General features: G+C 41.7%; 1 pseudogene; it reads left to right on the top strand.

Moving 5' to 3' along the window:
• The first annotated feature begins 2,146 nt into the window (after positions 1-2,146).
• LOC114105235 (translationally-controlled tumor protein-like) lies at positions 2,147-2,975 on the top strand (annotated as a pseudogene).
• The last annotated feature ends 4,074 nt before the right edge of the window (positions 2,976-7,049 follow it).

Below are 7,049 nucleotides of genomic sequence, written 5' to 3'. Positions count from 1 at the left end.
GCATGTGCACCTAACAGCATTCAATTAATTATCATCTGTTTTTCAGATGAGAAAACTAGCAATCAAAAGCTTATGCCACCAGGCCCAATGCCACACTCCAATAATCCCAGCATCTCAGGAGGCTAAGGTAGGAGAATGTGAGTTCAAAGCCAGCCTCAGCAAAAGGGAGGCACTAAGCAATTCAATAGGGCTGGGCATGTGGCTCAGTACACAAACAAAACAAAAAAACAAAAACGTATGCAAAGTGTCATGTCCTGTGGGATGTCCTGTGGGATGTCCTGTGGCTGCCAAGGGAGAGAGATGAAATTCTAATCCATGGTTCATCTGACTCTGATGGTAAACATCTCTAAAGCAAATAAGGATAGAGCTGTCCTGTGTCTCTTGCAAGTACTCAGGTCACAGGAGTATGTCTGAAATAAGATTCTCTTGTTGTGAAAGCTCATAGAACAACTAAAGCCTAACACTTGGCAATGTGGTATGCCCAGAATGCTACCCACATGCAGCCAGCTTGATCTGGCATGGAGTCAGCAGTAGGGTGGTGCCTCTGCAGAAGTATTGACGGAGGTGAAAATGTTGCTCCTCTAACAGCAGTAGGCTGTAGAGAATGTGTGTAGTCACATTCTGAAGTCCAGGCTGTTGAAAGGAAGGGGAGACAGGAAGTACTGCCCTGTCATATATCAGTGAAGTTTTCTTCTCCATGGATGCTTACATAGCTGTTTATTGAGAGATAAATAGAGAGGTAAACATTCTTCTCATCAGTCAACATGGTGAAAAGAGAATCTTGGGGAGTCAACGTTTAGACTAAAGTCTCAGAGTTAGAGCCAGGGTTGCCCTTGCTGACCACATTCCTATCTCCTTGACAGCCCTGCAGCTGCCCTTCCCTTGAGTGCATCGGGATTCCAATCTTGACCTCCTCCTCCCTTTATGTGCTGTCTCTGACCATGTCTTCAAAGATAGCCTGAAGAATGCCACTGATGTTTAGGGCTGTGTTTTAGACTCCTGCTTTTGTCCTAAACCAGGACTTGGTCTCAACTACCTATGGACACCTTCATCTGATCTCCTCCCAGGCTTCATAACTTACTGCTTTCAAATATATTTGTGCCTGCCTCCACACTCACCCAAAACAAAATAGGGATCTTTATTTCTATTCCACAGTCTTTTTGAATCAGACTATCCAGCCGGTTGTCTGAGATGGAGTTCTTGGAATCGTTTTCCTATGAACTCTTAAATGACATCCAAATTGTCACCATGTCCTGGTATTTCTCCTCCTACCCCATCATCTTTATCTTTCCATTCCAATTGAGTAGGTCCTCGTATAGACCACCCTCCTTTTGTACCTGAGCTATGCCAGTGGTCTTCACTTGTTCTCTTCCTTCTCTCTCCCATAAATCCCCTCCTCCACATTGCCACCCATGGTGTTTTTCTGAAACACAGACATGGCCATGCCCCTTCACGGAGTAAACTCTTGAATTTCCAGGTGTCTACAGTGTTATTTTCATCCTCTTCAGAATATCATACAAGGACCCTCATAATCTTATCCAAATTTATCCCTAAAGAATTTTTATATTTTTAGGGAAGAATAGAGGAATGAGTATGACTTAATTTTCCTATGTATATATGTGAAGATATCACAAAGAATTTCACCATTATGTATATCCACAAGACACTAATGTAGAAAGAAACTAAATAAATAACAGAAAGATTAGAGTGGAGGGAAGGCAGGTAGGGAGGTAGGGAGGAGGGGAGGGAAAAAGGGGATGTATTGGGGATTGAATTATGGAAAATTATATTCCATGCTTCTATAATTATGTCAAAATGAATCTTAATATTAAATATAACTAAAAGGAATCACCACCACAACCACCAAAAAGAACATCCTTTTCCACCCCCTTCCCCACTCTTGTTGCCACTCTTTTTTTTTTTTTTTTAAGTTGTCAATGGACTTTATTTTGTTTGTTTATATGTGGTGCTGAGAATTGAACCCAGGGCCTCACACATGCTAGGCAAGTGCTCTACCACTGAGCCACAATCCCAGCCCCTTTGTTGCCACTCCTGTTGCATGTTGCACGTTGCACGATAAGAACTCAAAAGTCTGCACCCCTGCTAAGCTAGCGCCTGCTAACTCTGTCTCTCTTCAGTGGCTCTCATGAATATCTACTGGGACCTCATCAGTACTGAGTAGACGTTCTCTGACGTTTACAAGATCCAGGAGATCCTGGGCAGGCTCTGCCTGAAGGTGTTCAGCAAGATGGTCAGTGGCACAGCGGGTAACACTGAGGACTCGCTGGCTCCTTGGTGGAAATGCCTTCGCTGAAGGACTGGACGGCGGAGAGAAAAGGTGGCGGGAGAGATGGAAGGAAAGCACAGTAATTACTGGTATCAATATCATCACGAACCATCATTTGCAGGAAACCAGCTTCACAAAAGAAGCATACAAGAAGTTCAGCAAGGGCAGGTTTGTGGCTCAGCGGTAGAGAGCTCACCTAGCACGTGCAAGGCCCTGGATTCGATCCTCAGCACCACATAAAAATAAATAAAGGTATTGTGTCCAACTACAACTAAGAAAAAATAAATATTAAAAAAAAAAGAAGCTCACCAAAGGCAAACTTGAAGAACAAAGTCCAGAGAGAGTAAAACCTTTTTAGGACAGGGGCTGCAGAACAAATCAAGCTCATCCTTGCTGATTTCAAAAACTAGCAGTTCTTTATCGGTGAAAACATGAATCCAGATGGCATGGTCCCTCTCATGGGCTACCGGAGGATGGTGTGACTCCATATATGATTTTCTCTAAGGATGGTTTAGAGATGGAAAAAATGTTAACAGATTTGGCAGTTACTTTGGATCTATCATTTATCATCATTACTGGCTGCTGCTTGTCATCCACACAACACCAGGACTTAAGACAAATGGAACTGATGTATCTTGAGCACATTTATTTTCATAGTGATTTATTTGGAGTAGAGGCATTGTTTTAAGAAAACTTGTCATGTGGGTTGTCTAAAAATAAAGTGCATTTAAACTTAAAAAAAATGAACATGGCTTAACTAGGAAAATTTTCCTCCTCCTCCTCCTTCTCCTCCTCCTCCTCCTCCTTCTCCTCCTCCTCCTCCTCCTCCTCCTCCTCCTCCTCCTCCTCCTCCTCCTCCTCCTCCTCTTCTTCTTCTTCTTCTTCTTCTTCTTCTTCTTCTTCTTCTTCATGTGTGTGTCTTAGAGAGCTAGAATGTATTGTTCTTAGTGATTTATTTGGAGTGGAGGCATTGTTTTTAAGAAAATTTGTCTAAAAATAAAGTGCATTTAAACTTAAAAAAAGAACATGGCTTAACTAGATAAAATCTTCCTCCTCCTCCTCCTCCTCCTCCTCCTCCTCTTCTTGTTCTTCTTCTTGTTCTTGTTCTTGTTCTTCTTCTTCTTCTTCCTCTCTTCTTCTTCCTCTTCCTCCTCCTCCTCTTCTTCTTTTTCTTCTTCCTTCCCTCCTCCTCCTCCTCCTCCTCCTCCTCCTCCTCCTCCTCCTTCTTCTTCAGCTAGAATGTATGGTTCTTTCCTCCAAATTGCCCTGACAGAATTGACAAACTATAAAGATAATGTTTTTCTTTGTGTTTGCAGCCAATAATGTCTAAAATGTGTTGGAAATAAAATAACTTAACTCAGGCATGTACAGTGAATGCTCACGGTTCAGTACTCAATTAATCAATGTCTATGTTTCAATTATTCTTTATATTTTTAAGGCTCCACACCCTGTAGGTAAAGCACACCTTGGTTACAACTCCTTTTTGGTAGTGAAGCTCCCTGTTAGACAACAGGGTAGAGGGCAGTGCCCTTTCATTTTCCTTCCTTGTTCCTAGAAATCACTGCTCTATAATATGAGAGATATGTTTGACATCATGAGAGCTATTGCTTTTAAGTTCACACTATGTGCTAGACCACTGTCTTCATTGTTATACACATGTTAACTCATTTATTTGAATTATTCAAACAACTCAAAGATTTTGGTACACTGCTTCTTCAGTTTCCAAGTGCGGTAACTGAAGTGTGGAGTGGTTAAGTAACTTGCCCAAGATCATAGCTATCCATAAGGAATGGAACAGGGCTGGGAATCCAGGCTGTCCTGTCCCAGAGCCAATGATCTTGACCACTAATGGCCTCTGGAACCACTAATGATGGCCTCCTTTTCATCTTATAGTCACAGTTAATCATTTGTTTTTATAGAAGTGTTATACCTCAATTAAAAACATTATTGGTCAGGACAAAATATGAATGTTTGAATTCCCTGCTTCTGGCATCTTCTAGCTGCAACTCATTTCTAATCAACACATTCTTTCACTGGTGCTTGGAATCAAGATATTTCATCTCACACTCACTTTAGTTAACAAATGATTACTCCTCAGGAAGATGGGAACAAGAGCACTGAGTCACTAATTTGCTAAAATGCTTTCCCTATTGTTCACTTTAGATCTTTCTCATTCTCAGAATCACACACACACACACACACACACACACACACATTTTTTATCTTAGCTAACTACCCTGATAAATTATGCAGAATCTTGGTACGGACTATAAATTTGCCAGCTTGGACCCAGAGGAAGAAAGTAGATGAACTATATCCCTGAAGGATTAAAAAAAAGAGGTGGTCTAATTATTATTATTATTATTTTTTTGTGAGAGGGAGAGGGAGAGAGAGAGAGAGAGAGAGAGAACTTTTTTAATATTTATTTTTTTAGTTTTCGGCGGGCACAACATCTTTGTTTGTATGTGGTGCTGAGGATCGAACCTGGGCCGCATGCATGCCAGGCCAGCGTGCTACTGCTTGAGCCACATCCCCAGCCCGAGGAGGTGGTCTAATTATTCTCCTGGAATTTGAACCCAGGGTCCAGGGAGTCTGAGCACTTCAAAGCCTCAGGCTGAAAAGTCACTGAACTTTCTGCTTATGTGTGTGTATTGAGGGTGGGTTGTGCAGGAGCAAAGGAATAAAATGTAATTTCAAATTCATGGTTAACTACCATTTTGTTTACATTTTGGACAGAAGAAAAAGAATCCTGTTGCTTTAAATATAGCATAGAATATTCTATAGCTGTTTCTTATTCTTCCTCTCTCCTTCTCCCTCCCTCATTCTTTTCCCTTCCTCTCCTTCTCACTGGTGTGTGTAATTAGCACACAGGTCTTTGTCACTGTTTGTGTTCTTTCCTTTCCTAGGAGGCCCACCCCTCATCTTGGGATCTGCTTGTTTTCTATACACACTGTACACTAAAGGTACGATGTTCTGTGTAAAATGTATGCTTGGCAGTGCATCAGGGATGGACTCCCTCTGTGATGGGTGAAGCCCTGTACTCCTGGCCAATGGTAGAAGAACTCTCCCATCATGGCGCATACTGTCTGCCCTTGGGTGATCACACCCTTCCTTGACTTATGGGTATACATTTTCCCTCTGATCTAGTGTCTCTGTTTAACATAAACAACACTACATGCATGGTGCTCCTGAGAATTAGAAGACACTGGGATGGCTGGGATGGAATAGGTCAATTGTTTGTAGGTTTGAGCCAACTCTGGGTCTGATTTCTTCAAATTAAATAAGACAATCCCCATGGAGGACTTAGAAGAGTTGGGTATATTCAGGCATTAACTAATATTCTTCTTTTGATTGGTCTTAACTTACTTTTCTCCATGAAAGTGTAAGAGTTACCTGGGTTTCCCAGGTGGAAGAGTGGTTTGGAGTGGTGTGGGGAGGGGGATGGATTACAAAATGTGTAGACACAAACTCATGGAATCCACTTGGTGTTGTCATGTTGCTTGCTAGATTCTATGCTAAGTTAGCATTTTTCCTATGCATCACACATGATATTGGGACACTTAAGTCTCATTCTTTCTGTGTGTGGAAGGTGAGAAGAGCAAAGCACAACAAGAACAATAACAACAACAACACACAAACACACACAAGATCTCTGATGTTTCACTGAACGGGAAGGGTAACCACATTTTAAAATTCCTAGTGTAGTGGACATGCGCTTTTCATGTGCCAAGTCGCACCAACCTTTCTACATAGTTGAGGCCTGTTGTGACATTCTGAGTAAGGGCAGCACCTCTCTGAGGAGAGAGAAACCCTGCAGCAGGGACACTCCCCAGCATTGGAAAATGGAGCCCTGCTGGCCCGCTGGAGCACGGAGTGATTCATTTCCTGTCATTAATGGAGTGGAAGAGATGTCCCTCGCAAGCCTCTTTAAGCTGGAAGCACATTAGTCTAAATACCCCATTTCCTGATGAGTGGCATCAGCTCTTCTAGTCACCTCTCAGGACAGCCTTGCTGTTGGATGTTTCCAGCTTCTGGAGGCCCCTGGGGCACAGGGTAAGTGACCCAAGCCCAGATTAACACAGCAACCTGATTCGTCCTGGAATGGTGTATCCATGTTAATCCTCAAGTTGCCATGGAAACTTGCTAAATATTTAGGGATTGGGTTTAGGTTATGACTTTAATATTCAGGTTTACCTGGGTATAACTTAGCACAACAAAACGAACAACAAAAACTCCAAAACCGAAATTCAACCCACCCTTTAAAATTGCAGGAAATATTATTTGGAAATAATCCTATTTTAGGAGACAGAGCTTTTCCTTTAAAAAGCAAGTTTTCATCCAATAGTCTATTTAGTTCACATTTTGAAATTGTAGGATTATATAATCATAGGTTGAAATCGATAGAATATTCCTTTTTTTATGAAGTTACAAGTTATTCTTCTTTCCTATTTGCAGACTATCAATGGAGAAAGTAAGGCAGTAACTAAGTTTTCTTTCTTGCAGGTGGGAAATAGTTTGGATCTATGGAGCGTTAAGTAATTTGTTCAGGACTACACAGATAGAACTGGAATCTGGTACATCAGACCTGTGTTTGCTGGAATTTCAACATTGACAGCACTAACCCTTTCTTGAATGACTAATAATCTCTGTGCAAAAAACACTCCAGGCCAAAGCCTGGCATTCAGCCTTGTTTATGCCTCAGGCTTCCTCCTGATTCATCTCACCTCATCATAAGCACTTTGTGAGGTCATCTTTGTTATCC

This window comes from Marmota flaviventris, chromosome 5, assembly GCF_047511675.1.
Source record: "Marmota flaviventris isolate mMarFla1 chromosome 5, mMarFla1.hap1, whole genome shotgun sequence".
Lineage (NCBI taxonomy): Eukaryota > Metazoa > Chordata > Mammalia > Rodentia > Sciuridae > Marmota > Marmota flaviventris.
The sequence above is the reverse complement of the archived record's forward strand: the minus strand, read 5'-3'. Positions and strand labels throughout refer to the sequence as shown.